General features: G+C 41.2%; 1 protein-coding gene across 2 annotated transcripts in view; it reads right to left on the bottom strand.

The window, feature by feature from the left end:
* The window catches only part of SAMD12 (sterile alpha motif domain containing 12), a 177004-nt gene that overhangs the window by 101443 nt on the left and 49354 nt on the right, over positions 1 to 26207 (bottom strand). The window contains exon 4 of one of the 2 annotated variants that reach the window (XR_010439244.1): positions 2038 to 2104. The exons of the other annotated variant lie outside the window; for it this stretch is intronic. The gene's annotated coding sequence lies outside the window, so the exon portion shown is untranslated. The remainder of the gene's footprint in view (positions 1 to 2037; positions 2105 to 26207) is intronic. 2 annotated transcript variants of the gene reach the window in all.

Genomic DNA, 26207 nt, shown 5'->3' with positions numbered 1-26207 from the left:
GCAGGACACGCAGTTCTTCAATTCCTTGTTAATCTAATGTTGCTCCCTGTGCATCACATTATGCACTATATATCCCCTTTCTTTATTAATTTTTTTAAAATCACATTAAATCATTCTTTCTGGCAAGAGTCTTGTTAATTTATTCAGGACACTCCTATATTCCTATATTCTACATACATTCCTATATTATAATTCCTATATTACATTCCTATACTATAATACATTCCTATATTATAATGTACATTCCTATACATTCCTATATTATAATGTACAGCTTCTACACAGATCAGATAAGGAAAGGGAAAGATGATTTGGAAAGCATTAGAATTGACTGAAGTCTTTAAAGCAAACTGAAACAAGAACTTTTGCTGTAACTCCTAATGGTGGACCTCACAAAAATCAGATTTCTTGAAGAAAAAAGGGATCATTTATTACCACAAGAAAACCATAAACAAACATGCACACCAAAAGACCTCAACACTCATTCTTGAAGTGACTAACCAAGTGGAACTGGGAAATCCCTGACATCACACAGAAGCCAATCCATTTATAAGCAAAATCCTTCATTGTTTTCAAGCATTGGGTCTGGCTGAGGCAGAGCTCATTTTCCCCTCAGCATCCCTCAGAGCCTGTGCTTTGTGGCAGCAGCTGGGAAGCCTCTGAGAACACAGTGTTTTGGCTACTGCTGAGCAGTGCTCCCTCCCACCGCATCCAGGCTGTATTTCCAACATCTTCCCCCACACCAGCAGGCTTGGGATGGGCAAAATCTTGGGAGAGGACACAACCAGGACAGCTGACACAAACTGAGTAAAGTGATATTCCATACCACATGACATATGCTCAGACAGAAAAGCTAAGAAATAAGAAGAGGAAAGGAGTACATTCATTATTTCAGTATATTTGCCTTCCAGAACAACCCCTACATGTGCTGAAGTCCTGCTTCCCAGGAAGTCACCAGACATCACTTCCTGATGGGATGTAGAGAATTAAATCTTTGGGGTTTTTCCTTTGCCTGAGCGTCACATTTTATTTTAGTAAACTGCCTGTATCTCAGCCTACGAGGTTTTTTCCATCTTATTTCCTTCCCCCGCCTTGCTGAGGGGAGGAGAGGAGAGACTTGGGGGGCACCGGGTGTCAAGGGAAGATCAACCCACCACAGTCACGCCTCGCAAGGAGATCTTGGGGACCATCTGACTCATTCTGCTGGGGACAGCCAGCCCTTCTTCCTCCTGATTACTCTAACTGCCACACAGCATTTAGGCAAAAACCTACACAAAGAAGAAGTCTTTGAAACATGTTTAATTCATTTTCTGAGTTTCTTTTCATGCCAAACTAGTGGGAAGCACAGAGGACCGACATAATGTGAGCAGACAGCTTACTGTACTGCATTGCGGAAGGTCTGTGGGCCATCAAAGCTCCAGCAGCACTCCAGAATTTGAGAACTTACATTTGGTAATAAGATTTTCTAATCACTGCTTTGTTTAAAAGAAAAAGAGAAAAATTAAAATTTTAATAAATATTGAAATAAGATTTCATATCCCAATGCTGAGGTACATATAGTATTAAAACACCTCCCAGTCTGTATCTCTAGCTCTCTCCTGTTCCACACTGTTACCTCCAAGCAGCTTGCAGTGATGCTTTCTTCCACCCATACCAGCTCAATCCTTCATTTTTAAAATAAAAATAAAATTGAGAAAGGTTTTTTGTTAATATTCATGTGGTTAATAATTCATACTAATAAAAATGAAAAATTAAAAGCAACATGTTAATAGGTTAAGCACTGTAGACTGCTTCAACTCTCCTAACCCGAAGGAGGAACCAGCCACATCTCTCCAGATGCATGTTTTGGTCTAGCATTTCTCTTTGGGGGCTTTAATTAGAAGCCTGGCACCTGTCAGGTGGCACACATCACCTCTGATATGCCTTGAACTTACTGTCTATACTGTCCATTTTATAACCTAGAGAAAAATAAATTTCCATTTGTAAAAGTTACCTCTACTCAATTATATGCACAGTCTTACAGACACAGGCACTAACCTGTTGTTGCACTGCTGGCTCAGTAGTACACCAAACTTTGCATTTCTTCCAGCTTTTATTACTGCAGCTGTGAGAAGAATCAGGACATAAGGATTTTATTTGGCTGGTGTATTTCTCCTATTTAATAGTTACACTTGACCTGTAGAACACTGTGAGACAGTCATTTTGGATCAGAAAAAACCCCAGATACCTAAGCAACAAATGATTGTAGCTACTTTTTAAGCAACTCATTCCTGTAACAGAATCGAGACCTTATTTTTTAAACACTGTATTCTGTACCTCCAGAATCTGGCTCAACAATAATATTAATCATAATGATCCAAAACTAATGTGCAGCCCAGCAATGTGGCCCAAAAGGAACATGCAGCCCAGCCCCTGGCTCTAGCTTTGGGTCTTATTCTCCCAAGCAAAAATAAAAGCTTGTTTTCCACTACAAAGTGCAGGAAAATATCGTGGAACCTTTTTTAATAAAACAACTGCCACAGCTAGGAGCAAGGGAGCTCTTCCAAAAAGATGGAGACAGCTCATGTTCAAACTTCCAGCAGAACGTGCTGAAGGCCAGTTCCTGCTGCAGGCAGGGGGCTGGCCCAGGTCCAGCTGAGGTGGGGCTGCCCTGACCTTCCTGGATGCACTTGGCAATCTCTGGGCAGGGTGCAAGGGCTCCAGGCTCTGCCAGCTCCCAGCCTCTTTCCAAGACCAGACACAGAGAACCCACCCCAGCCCTCCCTTTCCTACATGCTAGAGAAAGGGCCAACTGCCCTGGCAGGTGCATGGTTTGGAGGCAGCATTTGAAAGCCCTCAGTCTGAAGGGGAAGCCAGACTTATTTTCCCTTCTGCTTTCCTGCTCAGATTGGGAAAATGTTGGGCATGCATAAAGAACCAACTGCAGGCACTGAGGTAAATCCATGGCTAAAATAAAAAGGGAAACAAGATGTTCAGGTGCCTCCAGGTTTTTTCAGAAACCACAAAAGGGACTATTCTGGGTGATAATTTAGAAGCTCACTTTTTAATCCAGAGCATCACAAATAGGACCTGACTTAGGCATAATGGGATCTATGAGTGTCACTCATTGGCTGCTCAGCAGCAGATGTCTAAAAAAGAGCTTGGGACAAAATACTCTCTCATTCCCTAAAAGCTTGTGATTTAGCAACTAATTAACAAAAACAAAGTTGACTAATTTTAGCTACAGCTGAGCCTAAGGTCAGTGGATGGCTTCCAGTGACTATAGCAATACTTAGAACTGCTTGTGAGAGGAATTTCACCAACATTTTAAAATGGCAGAAAAATTCTGCCATTTCCAATGTGATTTGATTTAGCAGGAAGGGGCAAAACAAGAAAAAAGTGCTGCAAGGTAAACCCAAACTAATTAAAATGAAACACCAGTTAAAAGATGAAGTTAATTCACAATCAGAGCCACCTAGCAGTGAAATGGGTGATTCTCAGGCCCTTGTGGTCTTGAAATGGAGGTTTCGGAACAGACTGTTCAGAGGAGCTCAGGTAATTGGGGTCTGTACAAGAGGGAGGCAGCAGTAGTGGAGAGCTCTTTATCTCTGCATGAGATCTGACATTCAAAAAGGCCTTGGGAAAAAAGCGTGGGAAAAAGTAGAAGGAAGACAAGGAAATTTATATAAATCAAACAAGTACCATTAAATTCCCAAACCTCAGGTAACATGGGGTGGTTTTCTGCTTTATATTATATTGGCTTTCTGATAGCTTCAGTGGGTTTTCTTTCTACGATAAATTAAATTTTTCCTTTCAGACAGAACAGCAAACATCAAATCACTGTATTATGTATGAATCTTCAGTTACACCTTGTTTTTAGAAAGAAAATATGGAGAGGACACATTTGAATGCATGACATGATCCACCTTTAAGTCTTTCTTTAAAGAGGCACTGAGTTGAACAAACACTAATCAAACTATAAAATCAGATTAGAGAAAAAGCAACAACTGTGGCTAGTGAATGTATTATAACCCTTATTGACAATTTGCCTGTAATAATTTTTATAGAGGAGAATTCTGGAAACGATCATCACGGAAATTTCCTACAGTAACACCACAGACTAACCCTCACCCAGGAGATGAGCAGATCTCCCCCTCACACGCCCTGAGCAGATGTCACAGTGTTTAAGCACAGTTCTTTCACTCACAGAATATGCATTAGGAACCAGTGACACACTGGCTAAGTGCAGGGTGAGATGCTTCACTGATGCAGAGGGGGACTATTCCGACAGGTGGAATGAAGGTGCTGTCACTCGTATCAGTGCTCAGACACAAATATACACAATTTTTCCACTGGTTTACACACACACATACAAAGAAAACAGAGAAGGAAAACACCATTTCCAGCCTGGCAAAACTTTCCTAAACCACAAGAGTCTAGAGAATTTTTTTTGAGTACCGAGCCACAAATTGAATCCTCAGTCAAGTACTAAATTGTTTATCTTCATCTCCATTCATTAGCTTGCATTCAGTCTTCAATACAAAAGCCAAATAATTTTAGGGTTAGTTTCAAATGTGATTTTGATTATGCAAAAAAGACGATTTCTTGTTTCTTTGTTATAAATAAACATTTAGGCTTAACTCTCTCTCCTGGGTTGTAGACACGTCTTGTGAAACTCCAGCAAGTAACAATATTCAGATATCAAGAGCTGAATAGCATCAATATAAACCAAAAAAGTGACAACAGATATTAATAAATTATTTACTTCATCTTCCAGTGCATAATTAAAATTCTAAATCAAATATCAAGATATGTAAATACTCTTCACCCAATTCACTTATATTTCTTCGTAATGTTCTCCTTTGTGTCACCTTTGTGATATCCATTTTGCTTGGTTTTCCTCTCCAGCTTTTTTCTGTTTTCTTCCCACTGAAACAAGTTCTTTTCTGCAGTTTTCTCAACTACGAAGCTCCCCTGGTAGGTCATATGTGAGCACCAACAGGATGAATTCCTGTAAATACCCCTGAATTAAATCAGCTGGATGGTATGTAGGATCACAGCTGCCTATAGATTGAAGTATCAATTACACATCCTTTGGCACAGTTGCGTAAGAAGCTGATCTACATCAAGTTATTTCCTGTCTGCTCCCAAGCTAGTTTCTGATGACGTTTGAAAATGGGCAAGCCAAGATTCTTTCTGCAACATACAGCAAGACATGGGTACTCCCAGTCATGGCCTCAGGACCTTGTATCTGCTCTCAGCAGCCGAGTTCTACTTAAATGATAAGGATCAGATCACATAAGATCTATTTATAATGGTGTAAGAAACATTTTCGTTATTCGGTGAGCAAGAAAAGACCTGGGATCCTGGTAAATACCAAGCTGAATGTAAGCCAGGAATGTGCCCTTTCAGCCAAGAAGGTCAGCTGTTGGAACCCCGGTTACTGAGAATTCCAGACTTTCAGGTCCTGCTGAGGTGGGGCTGCACTGACGTAGGGCTGCAGTAGGACACAGCATTTCCAGCAGGTCCAAGGAGGTGATCCTTCGCTTCTGCTTGACCCTGATGAGGCCACACCTGGAATGCTTTGTCCTGTTCTGGAATCCCCAATACAAGAGACACACAGACATACTGGAGCAAGATCAACAAAATACCACAAAGATGATTAATAGATTGGGGCATTTGTAAGGTAAGGAAAGGCTGAGAGAGTTGAGATTGCTCAGACAGGAAGAGAGAAGGCCCAGCTTTCCAACATATGTAAACACCTAACAGAAGGAATAAAGACACAATGGCCACAAACTGAAACAGAGGAAATTCCATTTAATTGTAAAGAACCTTTTTGAGTGTGCTTGAACACTGGAACAAAGGTTCAGAAAAGTTGCCGAGTTTCCATTCTTGGAGATACAACCGACAGGACACAGCTCTGGACAATCTGCTCTAGTGGGCCCTGCTTTGAGCAGGAGGTTGGAAGATGACCTTCAGAGTCCCTTCTAACCACAGATTCTATTCCATGAAGGTACAGAGCAGCAAAAATCAGGTGGCCTGAACTTCAAGAGAGTTAGCAAGGTCACAACTAGCAAGTACTGATCTGAGTCTTACACACTTTGTGTATTGATGTATTCAATTGAAATGTGCAAACAAAGGAGTCGGGTGAAAAAATACCTACCTACCCTCAAAATTGTTTAGATACAAGTGTACACCACCTACAGATTCCCTCAGCAGAAGCAGCAGCATCCAGATACTGGATTTCTCTAAAGAAAATGCTGTAAATAGCAAGGTTAGAAGAGCAGAAGGATGGAGTCTATTAGGGTTGTAAAACGTGGGATTTTTCAGCCCTTTGAAGGTCATCTGATGTCACCCATTCTGAAAAGAGGACTGCATGTGTTCCAAGAACATCCATTCTCCACGGCTGTCCACACCATTAAATTAACCACTGCCACCAAGGTTCACCTGCTGGAACTCAGTTGTTTGTACTATCAAATCACCCCTGAGATTTCATGGCCCACTGACCTGGGCCACCAAACAGTTCCTCAGAAACTTCCAGGTATATTTCAGAAATGAGCAGAGACTGAGGGCTATTTCCCACAGATGGCATAACACAACCATCCTATCCTTAGGACTAAGAACCTCTAGCAACATGGGCACAAGTTGTTGTAATTGCTTACTATTAGCCTCAGTGTCAAATGATGTTTGAGAAACACCACTGACATCAACATGGCAACATTACAGAGCCAGAGCTTCTCTTGTCAAAACCCAACCAGCTCTACTAAAATAGTACAGCTGCTGCATAACGGTTTGTTCAATCTTAAAAGACAAGAAGACTTGCAGGATTCATTCACTCTTCCTGAAAAGCACAAGCCGATTTCTCAGAAATCAGAGGTCAGAGGAGAGACAAAATTACCTCCTTCCTCATGAACTCTATGTGTCCACTGGCACAAGCCAGAGCAGCTGGAAAGGATTTCCTCTGCTGTTTTTCACCTATTCATTTAACCTGTTCTAAGCTTTTAAATGACGTGGTTCTCTCAACAGGGAAAATGATGAAAAGCAATGGAAAAGAGATGTCTGGTCAAGTTTTTTATGATGGTAGCAATTTTATTTAGACTTAATTTTCACTTTCAGGCATTTTAAGAATTCTGCTAACTTTAGGCTTTGTGTCAGGTTTTAGTTATGAAAAAGTTTTCCAACATTTTCAAATACCAGAAATGAGAGGGAGAAAGAGAAGAGATGTAAATGACTGGGATACTGTGTTTGAAGAAAGCAACATTTCTTCAAGGAATGCTACTTCTGTGAAGTCCTGTAAGAGACAATGTGTGAAAAAGAGCCCAAAAAGCAGTAATGTCAGGTCCATTTTTGGATTACTTCTGAAGGGCAACATGCTGCATATCACATTGCACCAGTCAGAAGAGCTGTCAAGGATTTTTACACATATATCCTGCCTGATTCACAGGGACCATTAATTATAGTTGTAGAGTGTGCCTATGTCAGTTCACTCATAATTCTTGGAGCACCCTTAATGTCTTCTGCAATCCTGACCTCTAAGCCAGCACAGTTTCTCAAGCACTGTCAGGACACATGGAAAAAATGCCATTGGTTTCCTCCCACCCATGAGTACAATTATATCACTGGCACAGTCTCTACAGGTACAGCTTTTCAGCAAGAGCAATAAAAGGTCTAGGAAAGGAAGACTGACAAAAATCTGTTACTTCTAGAGACAGTCACCAGGTTTTGGTCTTTACCTAAGCACAGTAATTATTGAATTATTGGGATATCCTTCCAGCCTTGGGATAAACACTATGTGATCAAAGTCAATCACCTTTCTACAACCCTGCAGACTGAACACCTTCTGCTAAGTAACTTCCCAGTACTGGAAAGCACCTCCTCTTTGCTACCAAGAGCCTCCTCCTGTTACAGAGTGTCTGGGTAACAGCAAACCTGCTACAGGACTGCTGTAAGAGACAGTAAAACTACTCTGCTCTCACAAAAGTGGTAAATACAAAGACAGCTCCTTAAGGTTCTCTCAGTGCTCCAGAATGGTACAAAGCTGTTAATAAGAAACCTTGCCATTTTCCACTCAAAGTTTTTAGATTCACCACAGATATTTTCATAAGCTTTAAAGCAACACTGATCACCTGGAGAGGTGATGAAAGTGATTAAAAAGTACCACAATGCTGGGACTTTTTAAAGATCCTGACTTACACCCACAGACAAGCTGACAAGAAGAACATTTGCATCTATAGAGAGAGGAACATCTCCTGAGATCAGTATGGACTTGCCGCATTTCAGGACTGCCAGGCATTCAATGCACTCCCCAAGTTTGCAAAACCTTCCACTGAACCCTTGCCCAGAAAAGAGAATCAATTCAAGTCTGCCTTAAGTCCCAGAACAATCAAGGAAAATGGCTTTTTAGAGAGCAGCTAACCAGGCTCTTAACCTAGAAATGTTTCTTGCTATGGCTGACTTCAGCAATGCAATCAAGAGTTTTCTGAAAGCGAGAGAGACCTGCACTTCAACATGCAGTATCAGATCATCTCAGTTACATGAAACAGGCACTATGAAATGAAGTGATTTCAAAGAGAGAGAGAGGGAGAGAGACTGCTATTTCAAATCCAGGAGGGGTTAATGGGAAATCCATGTTCTTAGATAAGAATTTTTACTTGTGAGGTAAAGCAAAACTGTTGCTTCATATACGCTGTTGTGGTTTAACCCCAGCTGGCAGCTCAGCACCACACAGCTGTGGAATGGCAGGAAAAGGAAAAGCCTCACAGGTTTAGACAACAATGATTTAATAATTTAAACAAAGTAAAATCTAGTAATACTAATGATAGTAAAATATACTACTACTACTACTGTAGTACTGTACAATTACAGTAAGTGTAACAGGAAAACAGGTGGTGCTCAGTGCAGTTGCTCCCCACTTGCTGACCGCCCCCACCTCATTCCCCAGCAGCACTTGGCCCCTCCTGGCCAATTTCCCTACTTTATATAGTGGGCATGATGTTTTATGGTATGGAATATCCCTATGGCCAGCTCATGGCTGTCCTGGCCATGCTCCCTCCCATCTTATTGTGCAAATCCTCAGGGGCAGAGCTTGAGACCCTCAAAAGCCCTTGACTCTGGGCAAGCATTGCTAAGCAACAACCAAAACATCAGTGTGTAACCAACATTACCCACACATGAAACAAAATCATAGCAATGTACCAGTGAAAAAGGAAATTAACTTTATCCCAGCCAAAACCAGGACAACACTCACCTACCTGAGTGTGAACTCATACAAAGTGTTACTCATAACTGAGGCATTCACTCTCTCATTCATATTGCGCAGCTGCAATTTTAATGAACTCTGATGTACAAAGTTATTTTCACATAATTATTCTCTTTTTTGTTATAGGGCCTGCTTGGATATTATGACAGTTATGCTTCAAAACAGAAAGAGTATAAAACCATCAAATGACAAATAAAATGACATGTCAGTATACTACTTATTATTTTTAATAATAAAACCTCAATAGTTGTGAATACCACAGTTGTTCACATTAAAACATTTTAATTGCAGAGTGCTAAGGCTGTCCAAAGCTGGAACACCATTTGCTTAAGGAGACTAAATTTCTCTATCTATTTCTTATTTCTCTATCAATTACATTTCTATCTTCTCACACTGATTCTACCAAAAAAAAAAAAAAAAAAAGCACATGAGCGGTCTCCAGTGCCTTTCTTAAGAATCTTTCAATCAGTTGATACTGTTATATTTTTATCCTTTATTATTACTTTTGGACTGTGGTAAAAACCCACACAGTGGAAGGAGAAGTATAACTTTTCTGAGCTTTCTTATCACTCTAAAAGAAGAATAAAGAATTTGTATCACCTCTAAATGGTACATTCAGTCCACCAGTGGTGTGGCAGGAAGGCTCTAAGTACATAATTTCTCCTTCCATTAAGTTCTATTTCTACATAGTCTTAAATACTTACAGGAATTGGAAACATTATTGGTTGAGGTAGAGAGCTGCAGTCCAGGCTTTTCTTGTTCTAACTTGGGCTCACTAAAGATTTCTATGACTCCACATTGCAGCAGCACATGGGTTTGCATAAGAGTTATATTATTCACACTACCACAAGGTTTGAAATTAATATGGCACCTCTAACAAGAGATGCAGAAGATTTTTAAGTTAGAGCATCACACCTCTGTATTGTTGAGAGGCAATAGTCAATACAGTGCGACCACAGCTATTCCATTTTACAAAGGCAGAGAACCCTGACTGCCTCCTTGTTCAGAACCTGCCTGACTCCTGACTTTATAGCTCTGTTAAACTTCTGCCTGACACCTGGCAAAGATAAAGTTCCCCTCTCCAGGGGTCAATTACACTGAGCATTCCCAGTACATGACCACAATAGAGTTGTCTGAGGCATGACTGGGACCAATAAGCACAAAGACAGGTTATCTCCCCACAAACTTGAATTGCATGGGATGGAGACAGTTGTACACCAATATTTACAACTGGAAATGAAATCCTGCCTTGATGCCCCTGGTGCAGGAGAGAGTACATCAGTGTGCACTGGGCTGCTGCATTACTGGCTGTATGAGTTGTAAGGAGCTACTCAGAACACTCAGGATGCTTGTAAGAATTGCAAGAGGACACAAGGGCATCCACGCCTACTTTGTGCAGGGCAAATCCAACCCACATCCAAGTTAATCCACTTCCAGTGTGGGCTGACAACCAGATGACACTCAAAGTTTAAACACAGGGCTTGCTAGTGCAAAGCAATTTGAAGTCGAGTTAAATTTGTTGTCCACGTTGGGCCACTACAATTGCAATCAGTTTAAGGACTTCTCAATAACCTCCTGCAGAGGACAATTACATGACTCGTCACTGTGGTTTACATAAAACAAAACAAGTTCAATATTCTAGCTTTGATTTTGGTCCAAGGTCAAATTTGGCAAATTCACTTTTCTGCACTCAAGAAAGCCATTAATTATTGAAAACCAGCAAGCTGCATGCTTGGTTTTCTTTAAAATCACATACTGGTCTAGTATTAGCAAGTCCTCAAATTCTTTGGGAAATTTGTTTAATCATTTTGATGTATTTTTGAGTGATAGCATTGAAAGATACTGCTTCCCACAGTCTCTCACTACCAATTATAACTGCAGGTTTGTACAAGAGAGTGTTTCAGACCACAATTGTTCATACTGTTCTTTTACTGTGGGTAATTCATTGAGGTACAGAATGGATCCAGCACATCAAAGCTTTTGCTATACAAAAGTGTTAATGGCACTGCAGTTTACAGCGTTTTTCTGCCAGATGGATGATCATATTGGTGTAACAGTTCCCAGCAATTCTTGCAAGTCAGCAATAGACTGCACAAGATTTAGTGGAGGCTGTTTAGCTAGAGCTTGCTTACATAAAGAGTATGCAAATAGTTGCTTACTACTGAAGGATTCACTCAGATGGAATGTAAAAAAGCCATATTCTACTTTGCCTTATATTTTCAAGACTACTATGACTAAAAAGAGATAAAGTTTCCATCTTCTTTCTGTAAGATGTATTCTGACATCTGGCATTCCAGAAAAGGCAATAAATGCACAGATACTGTAATTGTTATTTTACTGACAACTAACTATCTCTCTAATAAAGGAGAAAAACAAACAAACAGAGAGTCAGCCCTGAAGCACACCTGGTGAAAATAAACAGTCTGTCAGGGAAATGAAAGCCAGGCATCATTCATCAAATTCAACAAAATAAAAAGGCTCTGTGAGTTCTTCAGAAGTGGTGTCTCTGAAGGTCAGAACTGTATTGCTGCAGTAGGGATCTGTAAGTAAATACTGCAAATTCTTCAAAGCTAACTTCCATCAATGTTGACAGAAATATCTCAATCTGTGGTTGCTCAGACTGTAGAAGAGAAGGCTCCAGGGAGACCTTATTGCTGCCTTTCAGTACTTAAAGGGGGCCTATAAGAAAGACAGGGTCAAACTTTTTAGTGAGGCCTGTTTTTTAACCTAAAGGAGGATAGATTCAGACTAGATATAAGGAGGACATTTTTTCAGTGAGGGCGGTGAAACAGTGGAACAGGTTGCCCAGAGAGGTTGTAGATGCCCCATTCCTGGAAATATTCAAGGTCAAGGGAGACAGGGCTTTGACCAACCTCATCTAATTGAAGGTGTTGAAGGTGTCCCTGGCCATGGCAGGGGGGGGGTTGGACTTTTGGGATCCTTATGGGATGACCTTTAAGGGACTCTTGCAACCAAAACTATTGTTTGAATCAAGCACCAGAAACGTGGATCATGTATAAAAAGTGAAAGAGATTCACAGGAGCATTTTCATTGCATTTTCTACTTGTTCAGGGAATTTTCTGGACATAAGAGTATATGTGCCATCAACTAATCCAGAAAATAAAATTTTAAACTAAAATACTAACTAAATAGCAATGAAAACAACAAGCTCAAGGGGCACACAGTTTTCTAATTCATCAGTCTGGTGGGTTTTTGTTTGTTCTTGTGTTTTGTTTGAATTTTTTTAAAATACTCTTATTACTCCCTTGCATCTTTAAATATTCCTCTCTTCTAGTACATAAGATCATCGCCAGCACAAACAAAGTCAATGTTAAGGCTGCACTGCTCAGATCTCAGCAATCAGGAAATGTCAGCTTTCAGGTCCCATGTCCTTAACTCATACATGTTACCATAGAGGTTCGAAGCATAACCTGTTCAAATTAATAATTTGTTCAAACAGTTGGAAGGCAGGAGGGTATTAGGAGGAAATATGCTTGTCCCATACTCACACTCCTTCATAAGCATTACCATTGGACAGAGAGGATTCTACTCGAGATACATCCTCAGCCTGATGTGGCACACTCATACCTACAGCTATGTCACCGCTTTAAAAATGCATATGGAACAGATTTGAAAACCAGCTTTGAGAGAGAATCCATGAAAATCATTACACAGAGAACCTGCATATACAACATGTTATGCATAAGAAATACAATTTACTGCTAATTATTTTCTACATAAGGAATGATAGTGCATTTCTAGTTTGAAAAACTCATTGTTAAATAAAGCAATATGAGAAGAAAATGAAAGCTTCCATAAAAGTACACACTTAATCCACAGAATAGCAAGTCTCTCTAAATACACATTCCTTGTACAGACAGAAATGTGCAATGCAGCCAAATAGAAAGACTTGCAACAATGAGCCATTACATATATTCCTTACAAAGGAGACCAAATACATGTTTTGGTCCGCACATACAGCACAGGTGTCGATGACTATGATTATAGCTGCTTGACACCTTTCATAATCATCAAGTGTTGCTGAACTTCAACCACTGAGGCTGAAAATTTCCATGTCAGTTATTTGTATCAAACTGATTTTTTAAGGCTTAATTATTGTTACCAAAATTTCAATGATTTTCAATACAAGGTCAGGGAAAATACTTGCAGTTCAGTTAAAAGAATAAAGTAACTATTGGGAAGAAGAAAAATACCCTACAGTTTCTAACTGGAAAGTACAACGTGATAGTAAGCCTTTGTGCCAACATGCTGTCTTCAGCACAAGATCAATGTAAATTTTCCCATGTTAGAACCTTCAAAGCATTTCAGTCTGCAACCACTCAACAGACCCACTCAAAGAGTCATTTCAAGAGACTGTGCATGCTCCAGCCCCAGGCTTAGGAACAGAGTCATCCAAACCAGGTAGTGCCTTTGTGGAGCTGGATACAATGAGAGAACGGTCGTGCCTGTACTTCTAAAGGTTCCCACTATTGGAAAGGAAGATTGTTCAACAGAAGGACAAAAAGTCTCAAAACAGAAGAAAAAAAACCCCCTAAGTCTACGATAAAAAAACCACTGGAAGGTCCCAGTTAGATCCTGAATTTTCAGTGCTTTAAATAGACATTAATCAGTTTCTGAAACAGAAGACTCTCAATACTTCCTCTACTGTCAGCCAATTGCTGTCAAATTCACTGGCAAAATAAAGCCCTCATTGCCCTCCAGTGACTGGTCCCTGTAGAAGACTGGAAACCATCACCTACATCTGTAATCACTGTAAGCAGTCAGGGACAGCTTCAGTGAATTCAGCACTGATAATGAGCAATGTGGGAATAGATGCAGTTCAACACTTTGAGTTGAAGCTGCAGTCTGCAGGTGCGCGTGCATTGAAGAATGTATTCTCCAGTGCAGTATCACAGAAAGCTCCACCTCACTCACAGCCCAGAGAGAAGACTGCTCATGAATACTCCATGTGATCCTTCCTGCCTGAGAGCTGGGCTCAGGCAAAGCTGTGCCATGCTGCACTAGTGCAGATGTAAAATTATGAGGTCCAGGAAATCGGACTCTCAGATGATTCCATTACTCCTTGAACAATTTATGCAGTAATTTAAGATTTAGCCTTATCACCAAGAAAAAATCTTGGACAGTTTTATGGATGATATTCTCTAACCTGAGTAGGTAACTGTTTCTGCTTTTGTTAAAGAAAATTGACACACCAAAGAAAAATCTCTTGGAAGCATACAGTCATTGAACTATTCTGAACAGACATCAGAGAACACCCAAACTTCACAATCTGAACCCCTCAAGAGCGTTTGCAAAATCTCAAACCCTGAGATTATATACTCTATTTAAACCAAAAGAAGCTGTGAACCCAGAAAAAAAAAGCAAGAGCATTTGCAGAAGGAGAATATACTCTTGCCTAAAAATGTAACAAACATAGCCAGTATGAACCTTGCTTTCTGTCAGATTGATTTGATGTCTGCACTTCGCAGCTCTGAGTCCCATCCCAGCAACACAGTATGGCAAAACTGCATGTAGCATATGGAGGCCAAAGACAGTTGCATGGCTAAAATCCTTCTGTGGTCTGACCCAGGCTACATTATTTGATGGCCACACATTTCTGAATCAGAAAACATACTCAAAGCGTTGTGCTTTCAGAAGAAATGTTCTTCAATTGTTATTTTTCATTATCCTTTTTTAGGACAGTGCAAGTGTCACTTCTGAAGTGACAAATGTAAAGAAATTCCTAGGCACCAGCTCAAGAAGTCAGAGTCTCCTACCAGACTACAAGTTCTGGTACCTGTCCAGCAAAAGAGAATCACATGCAGCAAAACTATGTACACCTTATTCTTGCTCTAAGAATAATGTGTACATAGACATGGAAAATAGATGGTATTAACAGGCTTGTACAGAAATGATGCCTAAGAAGAGAATTAAAGGAGTGGCAGTATGTGAGCATGCATCAGCATCCAGCTGGGTTCATAAGACTGTTTACAGGCATCATCTTTGCACATCACATTTGATATATTTGCAAATGCAAGTCACAGGGGAATTCAAAGAGAAAACAGACAAGAACTTCAAATCTCAGATTTAGATTTTCCACAGTATGTGTATCTAGCCCAGCTTGCTCTCTGGACAAACACAGGAAAATGTAAGAGATTCAAACCATAGGAGAGAGCTGTCAGGAAAATACCACACAGCTCCCTAAGTACAAGTACCTACTCCAAACGTGATGGTTACAACAGGGCTGTATCCTGGAGCATGCAGGACTGCTCACATTCAGCCTGAAGTGCTTGTGTATCAGACGTTTTACCCTAGACCTAATCTGACATACTGATTGAACAAGGAGGAAAAAAATATGTGTAGAGCACAGAAAGAACAATTGGTAGATTGTTTTACCTGTAGTTTGCTAACTAGTTTCTCCTGCTACGTTGGGTGCCTAATTCAAGGCTCATGTGAAATTCTGAGAGGTGTTTGCTTCTGAAGGCATAGACTCTCAAGAAGCAGAAAAATAAAACTGCAAATACAAACCATTCCCAACCCAAATTCACAAAATGAGGTTGCAGAGTGTACTGGAATCTAGAGATTGCTGATACTTCTGCTGAAGGGTCCCTGTAACCATGCAGCCTGGGTACTGCATGCACACATGCTTACCATGTATTTTTCCACCCACCTTTCTCACCTTTTGAAAACTGGAATTTGTCAAAGTCTACCCTTTTTCCTAATAAGTACTTCCACTGCTGAATGACCTGCAAAGCCAGGATTCATTTTCCGATTCCTGAATCACTCAAGCTTCCAATTTCAGCTTTTGAACACGCACTGTTGTCCTGCTAAGCCCCTAGATCCAGTTATCAAGTCACCTATCAACCTTCTTTTCAGCAGCTTCATCTCCTGTAACATGACAAGGCTCACCTTCCAGGCTTGGGAAAAAGCTGTGCTCTGCTTTCTATCTACTTCTATGCTACTCTTAGAATTAAAACATCACAACTGGACACAGCATCCTTGTAGATTTAGGCAGCCTGACCTGTGTACATTACAACAATCCCTGCTATTCAATTCAACCTTTATAACAAGAGATTACCTTAGTCCTATTAGCTTTTCATTTAGAGTACATAAAATGTGTCTACCTACACTAACTCCCAACTCATTTTTTTTCCTTGACAGTCTTCTTTCCAAGGGAGAAGAGGCTGTACCTGCAGGATAAAGGGATTTCCATTTAGCTGGATTATTTATACCACACCTGTACCATTAACACACCCTGCTGATTCTTTGCTGCCACATCAACTGCTGCACTTAGGCAACCAACACAGAAAGGCTGAACGATGCTGCATAACCAGCCAAACCAGGGGACACCAATAAAGGCCCTTTTCATTAGTGTCTCCCTGCTGTGTACAGGCATCTGTCAATGAACCAGCCTTGTTCCAGCATGCAGCATACAGAATTAAAGGCACATATTTAATTAAGATGTCATGTGATCCTAAGCTGTATGTTTTCAGGGCAGAAAAAGGCATGTATTCTGCATGGTAGCTATTAAATACTAAACCTGTACCCTTGCCAATGGAAAAAAAAAAAAACAAAACAAAAAACAAAAGAAAGAAAGAAAAATGTGCCAGGTTAGTTTGACAGGCTGAGCATAAGATAACTGGTATTACCTATACAATGCAATTCTTTGTTGACAGAAGCCCAAATTAACTGTTCCATTCTTTTAGCAGAACTGGAGAGAGGCTAACAGGTCTGTAGCTCCTTGTGTTGAGAGTAATAAAAAAATCGCAGACCATCATTTATTAACAGAAAGAAGCTTTCTGCATGAGACAGACTCAGAATGAGTCACTATGATGTGGGTCTGCATATGGCTTAATGGAACATAAAAAAGGGCTGCACACATCTGTGGATGGCAAATTCAGCAGTAGATTAGCCTGGGATAATGGTTACAGGTGACATTCATCACAATCAAGCTGTCTTTTGTTTGCTTTTGATAAGCCAATATATGACAAGCGTTATCTATATGCACAGAGCATCCATAAACCGATGGACACGAGCAATTTTGCATGGCACTTCAACTAGAGCTTGACAGCAGATTGGATTTCAGTGCTTCATAGGTTTGATATGTTCATAACAGACTGCCACATTCCTGGCATTTCTCCAGACAGTGTTTATACCTTAAAACAGCAGCAAAAATTGGGAACACACAACATTTCCTTACAGGCCATTTGGGATCATTGCACATTTGGCACTGTTTTTTGAATAACCTTATTAATCCATCTTCAAGTTCTGAGATGTTATATTTAGATCAAGAACAAGTACTGTAAGATAAAATCTACATAACCTATGAAAAACAAACATTAAAAATTGTACCTTCAAAGTTGCAGTCAAGGAAAACCTTGACTAAACAGAACAACTGTGCCAACATCCAAAACCCAACTGGACACGCTCCTGGACAATCTGTTCTTGTTTTATCTGCTTGAGCAAGGGGGGTGGACTAGATGGTTTCAAAAGGACACTTCTAACCAAAACAGTTACAGAATCTGGTGATTTTTGACCTGCAAACAGGTAAATAATCTTAATTCAGCAATTAAGATTATTTACCTGTTTGCAGGTCACCCTGCACCCAACAGAACCTGCAGAGAGACTGACTGGGGTTTACACACATAAACTTCTTTTGAGGATCAAACATTTGAGTAAAAGACCTCCCTGTAATCACAGCACAATGTCACCAAGCCCTGTGCAATGCAGGTGCCCTGTCAGTACAGCTGACAGGACTGGGATTACACTGACAGCTTGTCTCAAACACATGGCACGCTGACAAAAGATACACATTTCCTCAAGGGCAACATTGTTCAGCATTTCACAAAACTGAACAAAACCTCAAATTCCCCTTGGGAGAGCATTTGGGTTTTTTATTCAGTGATTAAGAAGCAACACTTTTGTCTGTGGAACTTGGAGGCTTCTCTTACCAACCTGACAGGCACAAATTCCTCATCCTTCAAGCAGAAATACTGGGAAGCAGGGTAAGGTCTGCACAGCCTGATGGATTGCAGGCTCTTGAGATTCTGAAAACTTCTGTGGGACAGCTCATGCTTTGACATGATTTTGGTCTTCTTTGGTTTGCTGTTTGGTTTTTTTTTTTTTCAGTTTGGGTTTTTTTTGTGGGTTTTTTTCCCTGTCCTTTTTTGTAGGGTTAAAAGACTAAAATCAAGAATAAAGAAAGACTAAAATCCACAGCAGACTAGAGCCACTGAAGAACAGAGTGCCTGATTTTCAGCAGCAACAGAGCTATCAAATAAAAGCATTCACACATTGGATTAAGTTAGATTGTAGCTGTAGTTAACAAGAAGCCATCAGAATAGGAGGCCTCAAATTTTATCTGAGGACAAACACTTAATGTTGATTGCTGTATAACAAGAATTTGCCTCTAATAAGTACTTTGGGGCTCATTAATGAAACCTCAGGGGAGGGAAGACTATTCTGTCGAGGCTTTCTTAAGGAGCCATGTCTTTAGTCCACCTTGCTAAAAAGGTTCACAGCTAAATCCACATGTACATGCTTCAGACCAATCATAAGGCTTTGTGCAACAGATTCACATCTCTAGGTGTGGGGTTTCGGTTCACAGGTAAGAGAATCAATTAAAACATACAAGTTTCTCACAGTAGATTCCTCTTTCTGAGCAGCAAGCATTTGTCTGGGTGCCCACAGAAGGACAGGAAGCCTTCTTCTGCATCAGTTCAGTGCTGGTCACCACTAGGATCAGAGGAATCAGATAAACACTTCTCAGGGTGTGCAGATCCTCGCTGGGTGATGAAAATCAATTTCTCAATGCAGTAAGGGCTTGGATGGAATCCAGCCTTATTTTATATTTTCTTAAAAAAAGAAAAGAGCTCCTTTCACAGAATCTACAGGAAAAATCTGGAGCTGGGTCCTTACATGTTTGCTGAAGAGCCAGGTATTTGTGACCTCCCTGCACTGTGCATTCTGCTATAACAAGGATGAAGCTTGGGGTCAGGTGCACCGCCCTGGACCCTGTCAGACTTTCAACCTGTTCAATTAACTTTATCAAATCAAACAATTTCCACTGGAGCACCAAGAGGCACTTCTTTTTAGTGAAAGCTATTACTTTGGCAAACCCCAACTAGTAGAGGGCAGCTACATTAACACTTTAGCAACCAAAAAGAAAAGAGAAAAAAAAACCCAAAACACCTCTGGATTTTATTTTTATTGTAATATGGGGGAGGTAGAGAAGGAAGAAATCCTTTCTTCTCCAGTCTCTTTGCTCCCCGCAAAAGTCTCAGCTGGCTGGGCTATTTCCAAAAACAGAATCAAGAAGGGACACATCAAGCCAGGCGATGACAAGCTCATTAGCGGAGCGGGGAGGCTTCGGGTGAGGAGGTCCTCCCGAGCGCAGCGGTCACGACTGCGCGGGGCTGCACGAACGCCGGGATTCCTCCAGGATGGCCCCGGGATCGCGCCGGGATCGCTCCGGGGCCGCGGCTCCCTCAGCGGTCTCAGCTCCGCACGTTGCGGAGCCCGCGCGGGCCGTTCCCGGTGCGGAGGCGCCCCCTGCAGGCGGTCGCGGGCCGTGCACGGCAAGCGGCAAAAGGCGCGGCTTCGCCAAGGGCAGCCCCGGCTCTGTCCGACACCAGCCCGGAGCCGCCCAGGGCGTGAGGCACTGCGGGAAGTGCCCAGGGCTGCAGGGGCTCCGAGGGGCTGAGGCACTGCGGGGATGTGCCCAGGGCTGCAGGGGGCTCCGAAGGTTCTGAGGCACTGCGGGGATGTCCCCAGGGCTGCAGGGGCTCCGAAGGTTCTGAGGCACTGCGGGGATGTCCCCAGGGCTGCAGGGGCCGTTTGCCCAGCCGCAGCGGGGGAATTCGGGACAGGGCAGCTGCAGAAGCCAGCCCAATTCCCGTGGGCCGTGCCTAGAGTCTCAGCAGAGGAAACGGAACACAGCTGAGAACATAGGGCTGGGACATATGTGCTTAAACCAGTTGTCACAGACTTGGTGCAAGAGCAGAGTCATTGTCTACATATCTATTATAAACCAGAGACCATGGAGAAGCTGAAATCACAGCATAATTGGTGGAGGGCATCTGGAGGCAACAGCAAGTCAGAGGTGAGAGAGGGAACACAGGATATTGCAGACCAACTGGATGAGAGAGATTAAATACATGCTTAGAATCACAGAATCATTAAGGTTGGAAAAGACCTCCAAGATCAAGTCCAGTCTTTGGCCAAACAACACCACCATGTCAACGAAGCCATGCAACACTAAATGTCATGTCCAGACATTTCTTGAATGTTTCTGGGGATGTGGATTCCAAAACCTCCCTGCACAGCTTGTTCCAATGGCTGACCACCCCCTTTCAGTGAAGAAATTCTTCTTTGTTCAAAATAGAAGTCAAACTCTCAGCCATGGCTTCGTCCAAGTTCAGATATCAGGAGCTTCCTTCTGCATTTCACCATCAGGTTGGATGTGTTATTAGACTGAGGAGCACTACCAAATAATTATAAGATTACACTAAAACTAAATCCCTGTATCATGAATAGCACACACTGGCAAGTAACAAGCTGAAGTAAAAAGAATCAGCTCTAGCTGCTCACTGATATCACAAACACACACCCACTACGCAGTAAATTAATTCACTTTTTCAAAATGAGGAACTGCATGGTCTTCTAACAACTCCTCCACTTAATCAGTCTAGTTTACCTCATCTAAGTTTTCCTTACCTACAACTGAGCCATAAAATTAATGTTGCAGTTTCACAGCAAAAGCAACAAATATTTCTTCCCAAACAATAGCAAAAGTTACCTGAAAGGAGACCCTGCAATATCTCCCATTTCTTTTCCTAGTTACACCAGAATGGGATCTAAAACTTCTGAAATGTTGCAGAGAAGCCTGTCTTGATGGGAAATGAGAATTCTAACCAACAGTTAGTGATAGATCCAAAAACATAGAAAAAAAATCCTAAGAAATAAAATGAAAAGCTAGAGCTTTGATATTGGCCAAAATATCAGAAGTTAGAACTTCTAATAAAGTAATCAATATCCCTGTAAAGCAGCTACAGACAAAATAGTTGATAAAAAGCAGGCTTCATGAAGAGCATGAGAAGGGTCACAAAACAAAAGGTGAACAAAGGAAATAGGGTGAACATAGAAGGGTCGTTTTCATAACATCTTCTCTTAGCCATATTAAGTCCACTAAATTCATCTGCTTGAAGGTAATAATTCCCTCTCCACTTACTACTTCAGTAGTTCACCCTCTTACCCTTGGTTTTACAAATCCCACTGAAGGTGGACGCCTGACTTACCTAAGATAGATGGGTAAGCACCCAAAGGCTGCATCAGTGGCTCTTAAGCTTTTTGGTTCTGTCAGTGGATCACAATCAGTGTTCAGTTCTTCTTGTAGATACACTGTGCAGCCTTATCAGCAAACTAGGAAATATCACAAAGCTTTACAATATAGTTTGAGAATTCCTGAAATAGGTTTTGCTAAGACATTTGATACACTTTTCCATATCTCACCCTAATTCACATTTTTAGATCTCTTCTGAGTAAGGAACAGAAATTGATTTTGAAACTGGCTGCCATGGTGAGAGTTTTTGGCAGTGCATTGTACATGATATTGATGTGAATCAGTGTTCTGTAGAGAATACTGTGGATCAGGTTTACAAGGACTGTACCACAAAGATCTTTCCAAGGAGTACAGTAAAACATGGTATGATCTCTAGTTAGGAAAAAAACCCCTAAAGTAAATATAACAAGATTAAATTAAAAATGAAAAAACCCTTGTGTTAGAGGGAAGGAATAATCCAATTATCATTGCATGTATAATTATGAAACATTAATTCCCCATATGACAGCATATGAAGAGTAAGTACCAAGGAACAATTAAACACTGCTTCAAATGAAGAGCAATATACCTTTTTCTTCTCTCTCCTAAATGTTCATACTCTAAGAGTACAGAAAAACTCATCTGTGCTAAGTTGACAGGGAATTTCAGATCTGAAGCTGAAGGACTGGAATTATGCTTTTCAGTTCAAAATTATTTGGATTCTGTGTTCTACATCAGGCAGGAGTAACAGCTACAGCAAATCTGTCTAGCACAGCTTTATTGAATACTAAAGGAAAAAAAAGGGGCAGCTAGAATAAAATTCACTTCTGAATTTGCTGTAGAGCAACTGTTTACTAAGATCATCAGAGATCTTCCCAGGTAAAGTGGATAGAGCGTACCAAGGAAAAGCTGCTTGACCAAAAAATATCCACAAAGACAGGAAACTGCAAAACATTCATCAGCTACTTGCACAGCAGATCCCACAGCTGATAATGGACTAGGAGCATGGAAACTTCATTCTGAATTTAGCAGACATGGAATTTAACATCATTGACAAGCAAGGCCAAAAATGCGTCCATTGCTCTTTATCAAGTTCCCTTTTCTACCAAATAGAACAGATTATATTATCACTTCCTCCACACAGAATTTTATGTAACAAATAAGAGCACCAAACACTCCCCCCCACTGTTTTATGCACAGAGGAGAAAAAAATATCTATTTCATTACTAATTGATGAACTCTACAGATTATTTATCACAGAAAAGGCAATTGATCAGAAAATAATCAACTACATTAATACTTAAGTTACAACTCCCATAAAGTGTTTGAATGCCTCACTGCCCCTTCTCAACTGCAGGTGAGCCTTCCTGGCCAAACCAGATCTCCCAGCAGCCACCACAGCTTTGTCTCATGCTGTGGAATTTGCTATATGTTTTATGAGCTAAGACCTGACAGAAAAGACAGACCCAGAAACCACTGCTGAGACATGAGAAAAGATTACTTTCACACAAAATTTTCTATGTCAGTAGGAGGCTGAATATTGAAAAAAGATTTCTACTTTTCCAACTTCTTTCAATTCTATGCTTTATAAACACAGGGGTACATTAATATATTTCTGATATCTTCCATGCAAAAAGAACAGTTGCCACGTATTATGCAAACAGAAGCCTTATCCCACCACTCATCACTCTGATGTGTTCCACATGTTAAAAATTTGAGAGCAGCCAAGTATGAAACAGGGAAAACTCTTCAGTCCCTCACATTTTCCAACACAAGCATCACAAAGAATGCTTAAAAATAGGCCTGACCTTACCGAGACAGCAGAGTAAAAGCTCTCTCCAGGGTGAAGCCATGAATTTATTTTATTTTTTAAACTGCAGATGGATGTAGTCAGGATTGATTTGACAGCCCACCAACCAACACTGGTGTTAAGACCTCACAGAAAGAGCATGGAAAAGTGGCATAAATAAGGACTGAGGGTGAGGCTGGTTTACACCTTGCACCACAGAGAAGGGAAGGGCTGCCCAGAGATGGCTGGAGATGAAAGTTGATTCTGCTCTCCACCATCAGACTAACACTGCTTGGCAGAAGACATCTGTTGTGCTGAAGAGACTGTCACATGAAAACAAGAAAGGTAACTAATACTTTATTGGAAATACCCTCAATTTAATAATAATAATGAAGGTTCTTTCTGAGATATATGACAGTGCTGAAGAATGCTCAAAACTTGCCAGAGTTTGGAACCAAGCAAAGAGAAAGTTAAAAATATTTTAAAGGAGGCTTAAGTACTTTTCCTACAACACATTGATCCAGGAACTTCTGTCCTTGGTTTCAGTCCCACACCTGATCATAAACACACCTCTACCAATAACAACCTAAAGGGTAGGCTGTGACAGTTTTAAGGGACAATAAAACAATGTCCAATGAGATAATCTAAGAAAAGGAGCTGGTTTATGTAGTCTTCTGCAGTGTAACAACAGCAGGATTTGTGAGAAGAGACGAGGGACAGGTGTCAGGAAACAGCTGGGGGACACCTACAAAGGCCACTTTACAGAAGACCTCATTTTGCTTCTTGCATCAGGCCTCACATGAGCTGTGTTGTGTCATTGGCACAAGAGATATTTTGAGTAAGTGTAATGCTCATCAATAATGGAAGGGTGAAAGATAATGTTGGAATCACTTGCCAAGGGAAGGTCAGGAAGTGAGCAGCAGTTGTTCCAAATGAAACAGGCCTGTTAAGAGGAAGGCTTGATTGACTCAAATAGTATCTTTTATACACATATCACAACAGATCTAACAATACTGGAATCTTTATCTCTGTTGTACATCAACCAAAACATATGGCAAAGGATGAATATGTTCAGGAGGTCTCACCACAGAGAGTAAACCCACCTACCTTTGGTCACCCTTCCTGCCCTGGAGCCAGGAATGAAACATGGGCCCCTGCAGCCCACTGTACACCTTTCATCCTCAAGTCACTGCACTGGCTGCACCACAAAACTCACCTGAGGCCCATGAAACAGAGCAGAAATAAATTATATATGTTCTAAAAATTGGAAAGATATCTGGGAACACTTTGATTTTAAAAATCCCTTTCTCTGTACAGAGAGAGAATAATTCAGACCCTGAGGATTCAGTATGCTTCCTAAGTAAACTTCCAGTGTATTTCCAGAGTAAACTGAAATAGAGAAAAGATATCTCCAAATTCCAGTGTAGTATCTTAAACCATGAGACTATCTCTTCATTAAAACACTAAGTAACTTGAACATTTCATCTGATATGATAAACCCTAACATCTATAAATATATTACTGAAGTGAAAAAATTAATCAATGATGATTTTGAAAGCATGATTTTTATATCAATTTCATGTCATAGGGCTTATTTATGTCAATAAAGCTCATTTAATGCAAGCATCTTTAGAAGATGTAGAATTAGCAGATTTTAAGACTATTTGCAGCAGGTTTTCAGTATCAATTCATATTTCATTTTCCAAGGTGCCATTTGGTATTTAATGAATATTCAGAAGTTCTGTCCCTTCTAAAACTAAAATGAGATTTTCTTGAGTCCTATTCCTTTCCTTCCTAAAATTTTAATTTTAAAAGGTTTGAGTCCTTTCAAGTACCTCCTATCAAATTTCTTCAATTGGACCAAAGGTACCTCTTGGGTATTACTTTGACAGAATGAGGTTTGTTTAATGATCATAGCATTAAAACCTCTTACTCTGAAGACATGCAGTAGCACACTGAGGAACATGGTGTAAAAAAAACACATGAAGTAGGGTTTCCTTCCTTCCTTCCTTCCTTCCTTCCTTCCTTCCTTCCTTCCTTCCTTCCTTCCTTCCTTCCTTCCTTCCTTCCTTCCTTCCTTCCTTCCTTCCTTCCTTCCTTCCTTCCTTCCTTCCTTCCTTCCTTCCTTCCTTCCTTCCTTCCTTCCTTCCTTCCGCCACTCCTTCCTTCCGCCCTTCCTTCCTTCCTTCCGCACTTCCTTCCGCCACTTCCTCACTTCCTCACTTCCTTCCATTCCTTCCGCCACTTCCTTCCTCCTTCCTTCCTTCCTTCCTTCCTTCCTTCCTTCCTTCCTTCCCCTTCCGCCACTTCCGCCACTTCTCCGCCACTTCCTTCCGCCACTTCCTTCCGCCCTTCCTTCCTTTTCCTTCCTTCCTTCCTTCCTTCCGCCACTTCCTTCCCACTTCCTTCCGCCTCCTTCCTTCCGCCACTTCTTCCTTCCGCCACTTCCTTCCGCCACTTCCTTCCGCCACTTCCTTCCTTCCTTCCTTCCGCCACTTCCTTCGCCACTTCCGCCTTCTTCCCTTCCTTCCCCTTCCTTCCTTCCTTCCTTCCTTCCTTCCTTCCTTCCTTCCTTCCTTCCTTCCTTCCTTCCTTCCTTCCTTCCGCCCCTTCCTTCCTTCCTTCCTTCCGCCACTTCCTTCCTTCCGCCACTTCCTTCCGCCACTTCCTTCCGCCACTTCCTTCCCCTTCCTTCTCCTTCCGCCACTTCTTCCTTCCGCCACTTCCTTCCTTCCCCACTTCTTCGCCACTTCCTTCCTTCGCCACTTCCTTCCTTCCTTCCTTCCGCCACTTCCTTCCTTCCTTCCCCCTTCCTTCCTCCACTTCCTTCCTTCTGCACTTCCTTCCTTCCTTCCTCCTTC

The sequence above is a fragment of the Zonotrichia leucophrys genome, chromosome 2 (assembly GCF_028769735.1).
Source record: "Zonotrichia leucophrys gambelii isolate GWCS_2022_RI chromosome 2, RI_Zleu_2.0, whole genome shotgun sequence".
NCBI lineage: Eukaryota > Metazoa > Chordata > Aves > Passeriformes > Passerellidae > Zonotrichia > Zonotrichia leucophrys.
The sequence above is the reverse complement of the archived record's forward strand: the minus strand, read 5'-3'. Positions and strand labels throughout refer to the sequence as shown.